Here is a 12,166-nt window from a genome sequence, read left to right on the forward strand (position 1 = left end):
ATAAAGACAACTTGTTTTCCAGGTATATATAGCAATTTAGACTCCCATCAGCAGTGTGTATCTTAGCCAAAACTTGGTTTTGTCACACAAAAAACTTTCTGCTAATCTTGGTATCAATGCTCTTTCATAATTTACTTTACAAGACCTGATTACTAATTATTAATCTGTAAGTTTGATTCCTTGGAGATATTTGAGTGTAAATTTATTGTCAAGCTACCCTATTCACCCTCAAGTACTTACCACATAACTCTCAGATTATTTTAACAGAACCAGGGCACCATTTCTTGAACTACTGTTTCTCAGTGTAGGCAAAGCCTCACATTTGAGTTTCTTCTTTTTTTTTTTTTTTTTTTTTGGACATAATGGAGCCTAGTGATGATGAACAAGTCACTCAGGTTCATTAGGTCTCAGTTGTAAAATCGGAATAATATGAACTGACTTCACAAGCCATAAAAGAAGTATGCATAGCAATGAGATAAGCTCCATCTTGGCTCTGTGGTTGATTCTTGGGGAATACTTCTGTGGATAAACAGTTCCAACTATGTATTATAGGTTGTCAGTAGATCTTTCCAGTGATAATCTTCCCCATATTTGGAGACAAAGTTGATGTCAGCGACAACCTTGTTTCTGTTCTGGAGAAAGTTCCTGAAGTTATTTGAGAATCCGGTAGATTTAGGAAGAAACATATCTAGAAGACTGAAAGGAGTACATTAATAATGTGTAAACTCTGCTTGGGTCGTATCAGAACTACTGGAGCAAATAATTTGAATAGAAGTTGGGTAAGCATTTGTTGGTTGATTGAGACCTTGGAGATAAGCATGTGGTCTGATTCACTCTCCTAATTTTGTTTTAGGGAATTTTCTTTTTTTTCCCTGAAGGAGTACTGAGTTTCATGAAAAAAATCTTTGTTTTTATAATCAGGTAGTTGAATAGTAAAACAATAGATAAACACATTTAATTTCAATCTTTTTAACCTAGGGAGGCTACTAAAGTCCTTATTGCTGAACTATTTAAATAACAGCTTCATGCTAATGAGGGGGCAGGCATGGCATGGGTAAAATTTTGGAAATCTCAAATTAGTAATTAGACACAATCTTTCTCCTCTTTCACCAGAGGAGAACTGAGAACACTGCAGAGCCTTCTGAACTTGAACTTTATCATTTTTGCCCTGAGCTATCTGGCAATAGAGTTGTCAGAATCTGAACAACACAAAGGAAAAATGGGAGGAAAGGGTGTTAAGTATTCCTGTTGCTCAAAACCTAGCTAGTTGGGAGGTGACAGAAAACTACACGTTGTTCTTGCCAACAAGTTACGATACAAACTGATGTATTGTCTAAATTCCCTAATAACCTAACTTGCGCTGCTATCTTTGTCTGGTATTCAACCAATTTTTACCTTTAAATTACAACTGTTCAAAGGGCTTGCAAATTTAATACTTCTTACATAGTCCTAGGCATTCTGCAAAATGCTTGGCAAATTAAATGTGATTCTATTGAATAACCTCACACATTTTTATAAAAATTCTTCTTTAAATCCAATAAGAAACTGCATTTGCTATCACAGGCCCTTAAACTCTTATTTACTGGTCTGAAAGGCAAGCTATAGAGCTGTTGTTCTATAACAGCTACTGTAGTCATTAATTTAAATTAGAAGATAATTGAAGTATGAATTAGAAACTGGTATGGCATACTACTGGGTGATAACATATTTAATTGGAAATAAAATTTGATGAATCATTATGGAACTTTTTATAAGATTGAGCTAAGGTTAGCAGAGTGTTGTTATTGTTGCTTTCTTTTCATAATTATTTACAAAATTCATATCTTACAGTGCTCAGGTTTTAAAATTTTTTTCTTCTAAAACAAAACTTTTCAGGACGACATTGTGTTATGGGGAAGTCTCTTTGCTGTTTTACACTGTGCAGTGATTTAGAACTTTATTTATTGTACAAGTAAATGATGGATTGATAACATACTTAGTTGTTTCCTTCCAAAAGAGAAATGAAAACACGTCAAATAACGTCTGAAATGGGAAATAAATTAGTTGACAACATAGAACACTACTTAATACTTCCATTAAGAAATTGTTTTCACTCCTTTATATTGGAACAATTACAGAACTGCTCCTGAGTGAATGAGGGTTGAATAGCATAACTTTAGAATATAAGCCGTGTGTAGATAAATATATTCAGGATCTGCACTTTTCTTTGGCTTAAATAAAGTAAAGCCTCTTTCAGATTGCATGGGGGAGTTTTTGCGATTTTGAAATGAGTATCTCAAAAGCTGTCTTGTTCTGAGCATATTTTCATTCTTTGTAGGCTACCGAATTTTGGTTTCTCTGAATTCTCTTATCTGTTCCTAAAAACTTTCCTCCTTCTTCTGTCGTCTAGAATATTTAAAATATAAGTGGAATTATGTATTCTTTAAGGATAGACAGAATACAGCTATGAAATCTGGTCTGGTCTGCTTTTGTTTTGCTTTCTTCTTTCTTTTCTTTTCCTTTCTTTCTTTCTCTCTCTCTCTCTCTCTCTCTCTGTCTCTCTGTCTCTCTCTCTTTCTTTCTTTCTTTCTTCTCTGGAAGGCAGGGGCACACTCACAGCTCACTGCAGCCTCGAACTTCTGGACTTCTGGGCTCAAGTGATCTTTCTGCCTCAGCCACCCAAGTAGCTAGGGCTACAGGCATGAGCCACCACGCCCAGCTTGCTTTTCAGAGGGTACATTTTTAATCATCTTTCCAAACTCTTGCATGAAACTTGATCTATACCTGCTTTCTACTTCAGAATAAGGTCAATTTTCATAATTTCTAATTTGTCACACAATCTTCTGTGTCCTCTCAGTTTTCAAATTTATTGCCATATAACGGTAGTTCTTTGAAACTTCTCTGATTGTGAAGTTGTATCTCCTTTCTTAACAATACACACATACATATACACAAACACACACTTTTTTTCTTTAATCTGAATCATAAGGCTTTCTGTTTTACAGATTCTTTCAAAGAGCAGATTTTTAAAAGTATTTTTATCCTTTCTAATATATTTTATTGTTTTCTATTTCATTAAATTCAGTAAGTTTCCCTTTATTTCTTAGTAGTATATTTCACTTTATTTGCTTTTTTCCTAATTTCTTAGGATAAAAACTATTTTTTCCTTTCATTTACTTTATCAGTGTAAGCATTTAAGGCTATGCATTCTTTCCTGAACACAGTTTCATCTGCATCTCATTGGCTTTAGGTTAAGTGTTCTTTGAATTGCTTCCTAGAAAATTAGTAACATTAGTTGTAATTTTCTCTTTGAATGGGAGAGGATGTTTCTTAATTTGCAAGTACTTAAACTTTAGGCCACCCTTAAGTCATTTATTTTCAGCGGCCTATGATCAGATAATATGGCTATTAAATCCCGATTTTTTAGAAAAGATGTGTGTGTGTGTGTGTGTGTGTGCGTGCTTAAATATATAATTGATTTTAAGAACAATTTCATAGGCGTTAAGTATATTATCTGGAAATGAATATATGTAATCAACTTTGTTGTATTATTTTATTTTCCTAATATTTGATTATATTTAAATTTACCGCATCAGCCTAATTTTTATAATATGTTAAATCCCTTGTAATAAGTATTTTAATCAAACTCTCCTTATATTTGTAGTAATTTTCAATTAATGTATTTTGTGGCCATACTCTTTGTGCATATAGATTTATGTCATCTGCTTCGTAACTTTTGCCACTGTAATACTATGTCATCCTTTTCCTTAGGGAATGCCCATAACCTTGAATTTCTCCTTGTTTAATATTTATTTCTTTTTGCTTGCCTTGCCTCAAATCTCTTATTTTTAATCTTTCATTGTCAATTGGTTTATAAGAATATTTCTTATAAATAGTACATAGCTAGCTTTTTGTTCTTATTTAATCTAATTTGACTTTCTCTGTTTTTTAATGAGAGAATCTGGTGTATTAATATTTAGTGTAACAAGTGATATACTTGATTTTATTTTTTCAGTCTCATGTATTGTTTATTATCTAGATTATTCTATGACATCTTTTTTTTTTTTATTTTTATCAATTTGGTCTTCAAGTCCTTCCTTACTAATTTGAAGAATCTAATGAACTTTTTCATCCCATTAATAATCACCTGCTGTTTTCAGGCATTAATAGTCAAACATCTATTTTTTTTTAATAAAATAAAGTAACTCTTTGTGCCTATTTTAGATGCTTGATTCTCCCAGTCCTTTCCCAACCTAAAAAAACATTTTGTCTTCTACTTCCCCATTTTGTTTTCTTCTCCAAGATGAGATCCCGAGAATGACCTTACATCCCTCCAACCTTCTACCCAGCTGTAAGTCTGCAGTTTTGCCAAGATAAGTTAGAACTTCTAATTCCAGATAACTATGGTACTATCACTGGCAGTATGAAAGCTCCATGTGAATGCGTATGCCACATTTGAAGGGACTCTTTCTTTCTTTTTTCATTGAAAAACAGATTCACATTGTGGTTATGAGTTTGGGTGCTCGTATCAGACTATATGGATTTTTTTCTCAAAGATGTTGCCTGCTAACTGTGTACACTTGGACAAATTAAATTATTTGTGCTTCAGTGAAAAGAAGAATTATATTGTGGTTGTTCAAAATATCCAAACGTTCTTCAACTCCCCCCAAAAAAACTGAAACCTCATTCTCCTTCACTTTTCTGTTTGGTGAATTTAGTCTCTCACTTCTGGTGAATAGGATACAGTGGAAGTGACAGCGTGTGACATATGAGATGAAGTCATAAAAGACATTGTACCTTCTAACTCTCTGTCTCAGAATGTTCACTCTGGGGGAAGCCAGCTGCCATGCCGTAAGGACACTCAGGCAGTCCTATGAAGAGGCCCATGAGGTGAGAAAGTGAGGCCTCCAGCCAACAGCCATGTGAGTGGGCCATTGAGGAAGCAGACCCTTCTAATGCCTGCAGCCCTGGCTGGCATCCTGACTACCACCTTAAATGAGACCCTGAGCCAGAGCCACTACTTCCAAATTCTTGACCCACAGAAATTGTAAAATCATATTTGTTGTTTGAAGCCACTAAGTTTTGGGAGTAATTTGTTATATAGCAAAAGATAATTAATACATTCACTTTCTAAGATTATGGTGAGGAATTAAGGATACAGCATGAAAAGAACTTTGCTATTATTTTTATTATCTGATCCAATTTATGTTGAAGGGCCTTCAATACTTTCTTCTTTTACTCTCTCTATCTTGACATTTGTCCAAATCATTTTTGTTTGTTTGTTTGTTTGTTTTTTAGAGATGAGGTCTTGCTATGTTGCCCAGGTTGGAGTGCAGCAGTTACTCACAGGCACGATCCCACTACTGATCAGCACGGGAGTTTTCACCTGCTCCATTTTCCACCTGGGAGGTCATCATGTTGTTGGCGAACTTAGTGCGGGCACCTGATCAGCATAGCGCAGTACAGCCCAGAACCCCTCGGCTCCAGCGATCGTCTTACTTCAGCCTCTGGAGTAGCTGGAACTGCAGGCCCACACCACTGCACCCGGTTAGTTTGTTTTTCTTAGAGTTTTGCCTCTAGGATTTTCCTCAGCTGAGTACTTGAAGGCTAATTTCTCCTTGTGAATCTGCAAATATCCTTATTTTACCCTTTATTTTACCATGTATCATTTATAGGTAAATGATATCTTAGCTGTGTATTGAATTTCTAGGTTTTTTTTTCTCTTCAGTACTCTATAAATGTTACTCCAATATCTTCTAGCTTCTCCCGTTTTCTCCTAGTGAATGGTTATTCTGCTCTTATCTAGCAGGTGATAAATCTGTCAACAGATAGTTTTTCCTTTTTATGTGTAAGTTGTTATTTCTTCCTTAAAGTTCGTAATCTTTTCCCATTTATTCTTTAAATTTTAGACTATAACCAGGATGTGTTTAGGTTGATATCTTTGCTTATCAATTCTGCCTGTAAATCGGGAACCTCTTCCAATATTCAGACTATGTTTTCAGCTGAGAATAATTATTTTATCATTTGTTTGATTATTGCCTTTAGTTGTACTGGATCTTAGTTAAAATGCCCATTCTGATTCAAAGTATCTGGAAGACAAATATTTGTCAACTAAGGGAAAGGTGACCACGCATCAGTGGTTTTACTGAGACTACCTGGTTTACACCTTCAGGCTTTATACTTAGAAAATACTTCAGTCATCTTCTGGTCATGAAGTTACAAACTTCAGGACAAAAGCTAACCAGCTAAGACCAGCAGAACAAATTCCAAGAACTCGGGGCTTTAATTAACTTGAATTAATTTGGACTTGCCCTACCTTTAACTTCATACTAAGTGAGATAATAATTCCCCATATTTTCAAGCCATTTTTGAGATGAGTCTCTTATGGCCAAAGGCGTCTTAATTTATACAACATCCTTTTGGTACCTAACTAAATATTCACCAATATTTGGCACATTTGTTAAATCTTTTGGTGTCTACCTCCTCTATGTAATATAAATACGGTCTGAATATCCATTCAGAAATTATAGTTGATTTGTAAAAATAACTACTATATAGCCTATATTAACTGAGAGTTATTCCTTCGCAACCTTCTTTCACTCTTCCATATATATGCAGAGTAAATCTACATCATTATGTTGATTAAACAAAATAGCAGTGAAATCAGGAAGTTACTGCTCATTGTACACTTATTTCAATTATAGAAAAAGCCAAAACTTTACTCCCTTATTTAACACTTCTCTAGAAAAGCAGTTGAAATAACCTAGTGTCATTCTAAAATGATTTGTATATTATGTAGACCGGAATCTAGGGCTATATATAAATGAAATTATTTTAGAAGTTAAATCTTCATGAGAAAACAAATTAAATGGTTTACTAACCTCAAGCTGATTAAATGTTTTTATTAAATGCAGCCTCAGCCAGCACCTCTTTTCATGGCTGCAATAATTAAGTATAATAAATATTCAAATCAGTAATTGAATTTGTTAAAAAAACATGCTCAGCTCACTGAAGACTTTCTAATAAATAGAATTCAAGTACCATATTTTCATACTTCATGACACTTGCCTCATCTTAGTTTAATGACTGCCATTTCTTGCACTATAACAAGATTTTATTTTTCTTTTGTTTTATGCTATTCAAACAAATACATTCAAAATCATGGCTACACCTATGTATAACCATATTCTGGGAGTTGGTTTATGTGTTTCTTTATTTTCTCACAAGTAAAGATAGGTCAGATGTTGCCAAATTAGTAAATAACTAAACTTGAGATAGGAAATACTCTAGAGACACAATCTGCTTAGTTTTGCATACTTTTAGTCACTTCTCCCATTACTCTGTCCAGCTTTCCAGTAATACCCATAACATCGCCTTGATTTCATATGACCATGCAGTAAAGTGATTACTGCACTTAGAATTTGGTTGCTTTTCCTATGCTAACAGCTTAAAAGTTTAAAATAACTGATGTTCAAAACAGTGAAGATTTCCTTTTATAAACAAGTCGGAAAGGAAACTGTTTTTATGTTATTATCCTCAAGTATTTTAACTAATATAAAATGTCTTTCAGTCTTTTAGGCAAACCATTTAGACAAAAAGTACAAATAATAAATTTACATTGTGTTAAGCTGCGATCATATTTCTTTCTCTTGAATTACTTTTGACATTATCCTTATGCACCTGGTGATACTGAAAGATGAGTCCAATAGTGTAATACAATAGTTCAATATGAACTTCTGTTCTAGTTTCCATTGGTTGCATCAATTCAAATTGCACCTGAAAAAGATCTAAGCATGACCTAAAGCCAAGACAGCAGATGAGGGCAGACAATAATAATATTTAGATCTTTTTTTTTTTTTTTTTGGAGATGGAGCCTCGCTCTGTCGCTGAGGCTGGAGTACAGTGGTGTGATCTCAGCTCACTGCAACCTCCACCTCCCAGGTTCAAGCGATTCTCCTGCCTCAGCCTCCTGAGTAGCTGGGACTACAGGTGCCTGCCACCACGCCCAGCTAATTTTGATATTTTTAGTAGAGACAGGGTTTCACCATATTGGCCAGAATGGTCTCAAACTCCTGACCTTGTGATCCACCCAATCTTCATTGCATCATTTAACTTTCATTGGTATCACAGTAATTCACTAACATTCATTCCTTACAGGCAGTTGTGAATAATTGAACAATTTTAAACATCATCTCATAGGCAAAAGAATATTTATTCATTGGCTTAGCTTAACAAATCAATATTAAACACCTACAGTGTGCCAGGCACTGTTCTAGACACTGGGGTTACAGCAGTGAACACAATAAATACGCTCTCCAGTCTCGTGGAGTTCACATACTGGTGCAGGGAGAGAGATGCATACAAACAAAAATGCATATATAGTAATTCACAAATTGGTAGGTGCTATGAAGAAAAATAAACCATGGTAAGGATGACACAGAGTGCTGGATGGACGTTTTAGTACATATAGGTTGGCCAAAGAAGTTGCCATTTAAGAAGAAAAGGGAGTAGGCTCAGTGGATTCGGAGGGAAGTATAAGTTCAAGATTCTGAGTCATTCATGTCCTTGGCCGATCAATGAAGAAGCAGATGCTATGGCTGGAACTCAGTGTGCATGTTGGGGCAGTGGTAGGAGGCTACAGTGGTAAAACAGGGCCACCTCCCATAGGGTCTTGAAGATCATGGTAAAGACTGTGGCATCTCCTCTCTAGTATTTTGAGCAGAGGAATGGTAGCATTCTACTTAGGATTTAAAAGGGTTGCTCTAGCTGATCTGTGGAGAATAGGTTTGTAAGGCAGCATAGTGAGTGAAAGGAGAAAAGTTAGGCGACTGCAAACATCCAGGTGAGAGTTGATATCAAACTGTATTGGTGTGGCAGATGCATTTCATGTGATGGGCTCAATTAATGGCCTCCCTATTTCAGCCTTCTCTTTCTTGGGACTGGCTCACCTGCTGGAAGGTGAGGAAACAGCCTGTCATCCCAGCTGAGGCCATCCTAGATCAGCCAACTGTTGGCTGCTTGTGTGTGAGCGAACCCCAGCCAAGACCAGAAGACCCGCACAGCTGAGCTCAGCCAAGATCAGCAAAACCTCTCAGCTTATAATCATATAAACTTAACAGTTTAGGTGTGGTTGTGACACAGAATTATTGTATTATTGTATGCATGTATGCATTGTAAGCATTATATATTACACATGGGAATCATAGAAACAGTGAAAAGTCAGTAATTTCTGGAGTATATATTGAAGTTAGAGCAAATTGTGTGAGGTAGAGAAGCCACATACTCCAAATTTCTGGTCTGAGAGATTGGAAGAATGAATATGGATGATGGAGGCAGACATTGAATCTGAAACAAATTTTTCATTTTGTGAAATTTCATTTTGTGTTGAATATCTTGTGACTCACTGAAATGAAAATTGTAAAATAAAATTTGTCCCTAATGCATAAAATTTTATAATGTTGTTCTATTCTTTATGAAAAAATATTCTGACTGGGTGCGGTGGATTATGCCTGTAATCCCAACACTTTGGGAGGCCAAGGCAGGTGGGTGGATCACTTGAGGTCAGGAGTTCAAGACCAGCATGGCCAACATGGTGAAACCCTGTCTCTAGAAAAAAAAAAAAAACTATCAAACATCAGCATAGCTTTGGCTAGAGACACAACAGAAATAAAATTCCAGTTAAAAACCTGCTTCTCTTTAGTCACTCTGCTAGAGAAAAAGTATCAAAGTGATATAGCCTAATTATTTTTTAAAATGATAAATTAGTGGAAAAAATATTTATCCACTAATTGTGGAACTGGACCTTGGTACATGCTGGCCCTTTACCTGATCAGTGCAGTGCATTTTCCCCCAGCTGCTGTGAGTGCTACTGCTAGCAGCTCACAGCCATCCACTCTCCTGGGAAATGTCCTTGGCCAGTGGGGTCCGCCTACCAGGAGATGCCTGGGAAGTTACAATCCACTCACCCATCAACTGAATAGTGCAGGGGTACAAAAGTCCAGCACCTTGCCTCATGGTTGGAGAACTCAATTTTGTCTATCATGCCCAGAGAAGTCAGCCTTGTCATTTCCTCCTAATTAATAAATATTTCACACTAGTTTTCCATTGCCCAGAAATTAAAACCCTATAGTATCTCATTGCTTCCTCTTACCTAAAAACATTTAAGTCACTGTGTTTAGTATCCTTGGTTCTTGTGCTGTTTTCTGTAACTATGCTGCCTCAAGTCACTTCTTGTTGAAGAGCTAGCAGTTATGGGACAGAATTTGCTGCGTGGAATGTCACTTGAGTTCAGTTTGTCAATAGAAAAGCACTTCACCATTCGCAGCCAGAGCTGCTCTGGTAATCAGCAAAGGCCAGATTCCAGTTGGATCCCCATCTCTGCTCAGCCCCCTTCTCCTGTCTTTTCCTGTTATCCTCAGCCTCTTACCGGTTCCTCTGAGAGCACTTCCTCAATAAATCACTAAGCAAGAAAGAATCCCTGCCTCGTGCTCTATTTCTAGGAAGCCTGAAGTAAGACAAGGCTTTATTAAAATTGCAAAGTACATCTAGGGTAGTGATGCCATAGGAAGATGAATATTGTTAAATGCCTCCAGTTTGGTGGCTTTTTACAAAAACGTTCACTTTATCTTTGAAAGGTATCACATTAGTAGCCTTTCATGACAATGCAGGTTTACACACTGATTTTTATAAAATTATTATTGTGAAATTTAGGGGGAAGATGAGTATTAAATTTACAGAACAGGGTTAATCTGGCTGGGGGAGGAGAGTCTTACATGTAACTAAATCACATGTCAACTAAATTTAAGAAATCATGCATTTGTTTAGTTTGTTTCATTGTTTCCTAAAACCACATTGCAAGTTAAGAGAATATATTGTCATGACTATAAATGCTTTGTTGAATTTGATCTGTTTTTGTAACTATGTATGAAAAATGAGACCTAACAGCCTTTATTCAGAATCATACTTTATATTGCTTATAAGTGGCTCTGTAACAGTTCATAAAATTATATAGCATGTTTGGATATGATGAAAAGTTAGCATTATCTAATGCAAAGCCAAAAGAGAGAGATGTTGGAGAAATCTAGTCCAATTCTTTTATTATTCAGTTGAAAAAATTGTAAGTTACAAATATTAAGTGGTTTGTCCAAAATCAGAATGGTAATTGGTGTCAGATCTGGAACCAGAAAGTAGAACAGGGTTTAGGAAACATATTCATTATGAAGTTTAACTGTTGTAATTGTGGCTATTATTGAAAAAAGAATAAAAATGCATTGAAAATGAAATGGATAATTGACAATTATCAAAATAATTGTTTCAAATGACTCACTTATCTACATAATTCAGACAAAAGTCAGCATTGTAGTTTCTTCCTAATTAAATAGATATTTAATACTAGTTTTCCATGGCATGCAAATTAAAACAGAAAACCCTTTAGAATCTTACTGCTTCCTCTGATTTAAAAACATTTAATTCATTGTTTTAAGTAGTATCCTTGGGCTGCCTCAAGTCACTTCTTGTTGGAGAGCTAGCGGAGTTACGGGACAGAATTTGCCAGTGCTGTGTGGAATGTCACGTGAGTTCAGTTTGTCAATAGAGCAGCACTTCACAAACTTAATGTTCATAAGAATCATCTGGAAGTCTTGTTAAAAGGCAAGTTTTAAAGTGCATGGCCACAAAAATGAAATTAATAAGATTTCAGAATTTTATTATGAGAATTATATAATCAAGAATAAATATTTGGAAACAGTTTAACAAAAGAAGTGCAAGACTTGTAACTGAAAACAAAATAATTGAAACTGAAAGCAAATCATTATTGACAGAAATTGAAGAAGATCAAATAAATGGTAAGCTAGTCCACATGCATGAATGGGAAGATGATGTTAACATGGTAGTACTCCCAAAATTGGACTACAGATTCAACACAATCCTATCAAAATCCTAGCTGTCTTTCTTGCAGAAGTTGACATCGCTGATTATAAAATCCATATGGAAATGCAAGGGAGGCAGTAAGAAGAGCCAAATCACTCTTGAAAAAGAACAAAATTAGAGAACTAACACTTTAGAGTTCAAAATTTACTACAAAGCTACAGTAAACAAAACAGTGCAGTACTGGCATAAGGATAGAGATATAGGTCAATGGAATCTAATGAAAGTACAGAAATAAACTAATACACTGATGGTCAATTGA

General features: G+C 35.5%; 1 long non-coding RNA gene across 1 annotated transcript in view; it reads left to right on the forward strand.

The window, feature by feature from the left end:
- Positions 1 to 9,432, forward strand: part of LOC135965602 (uncharacterized) — a 189,776-nt gene extending 180,344 nt beyond the window's left edge. The window contains exons 4-6 of the long non-coding RNA XR_012419161.1: positions 4,797 to 4,901; positions 5,278 to 5,526; positions 8,902 to 9,432. This is a non-coding gene — a long non-coding RNA (uncharacterized lncRNA). The remainder of the gene's footprint in view (positions 1 to 4,796; positions 4,902 to 5,277; positions 5,527 to 8,901) is intronic.
- Positions 9,433 to 12,166: the final 2,734 nt, after the last annotated feature.

Source organism: Macaca fascicularis, chromosome 10 (genome assembly GCF_037993035.2).
Source record: "Macaca fascicularis isolate 582-1 chromosome 10, T2T-MFA8v1.1".
NCBI classification, from domain to species: domain Eukaryota; kingdom Metazoa; phylum Chordata; class Mammalia; order Primates; family Cercopithecidae; genus Macaca; species Macaca fascicularis.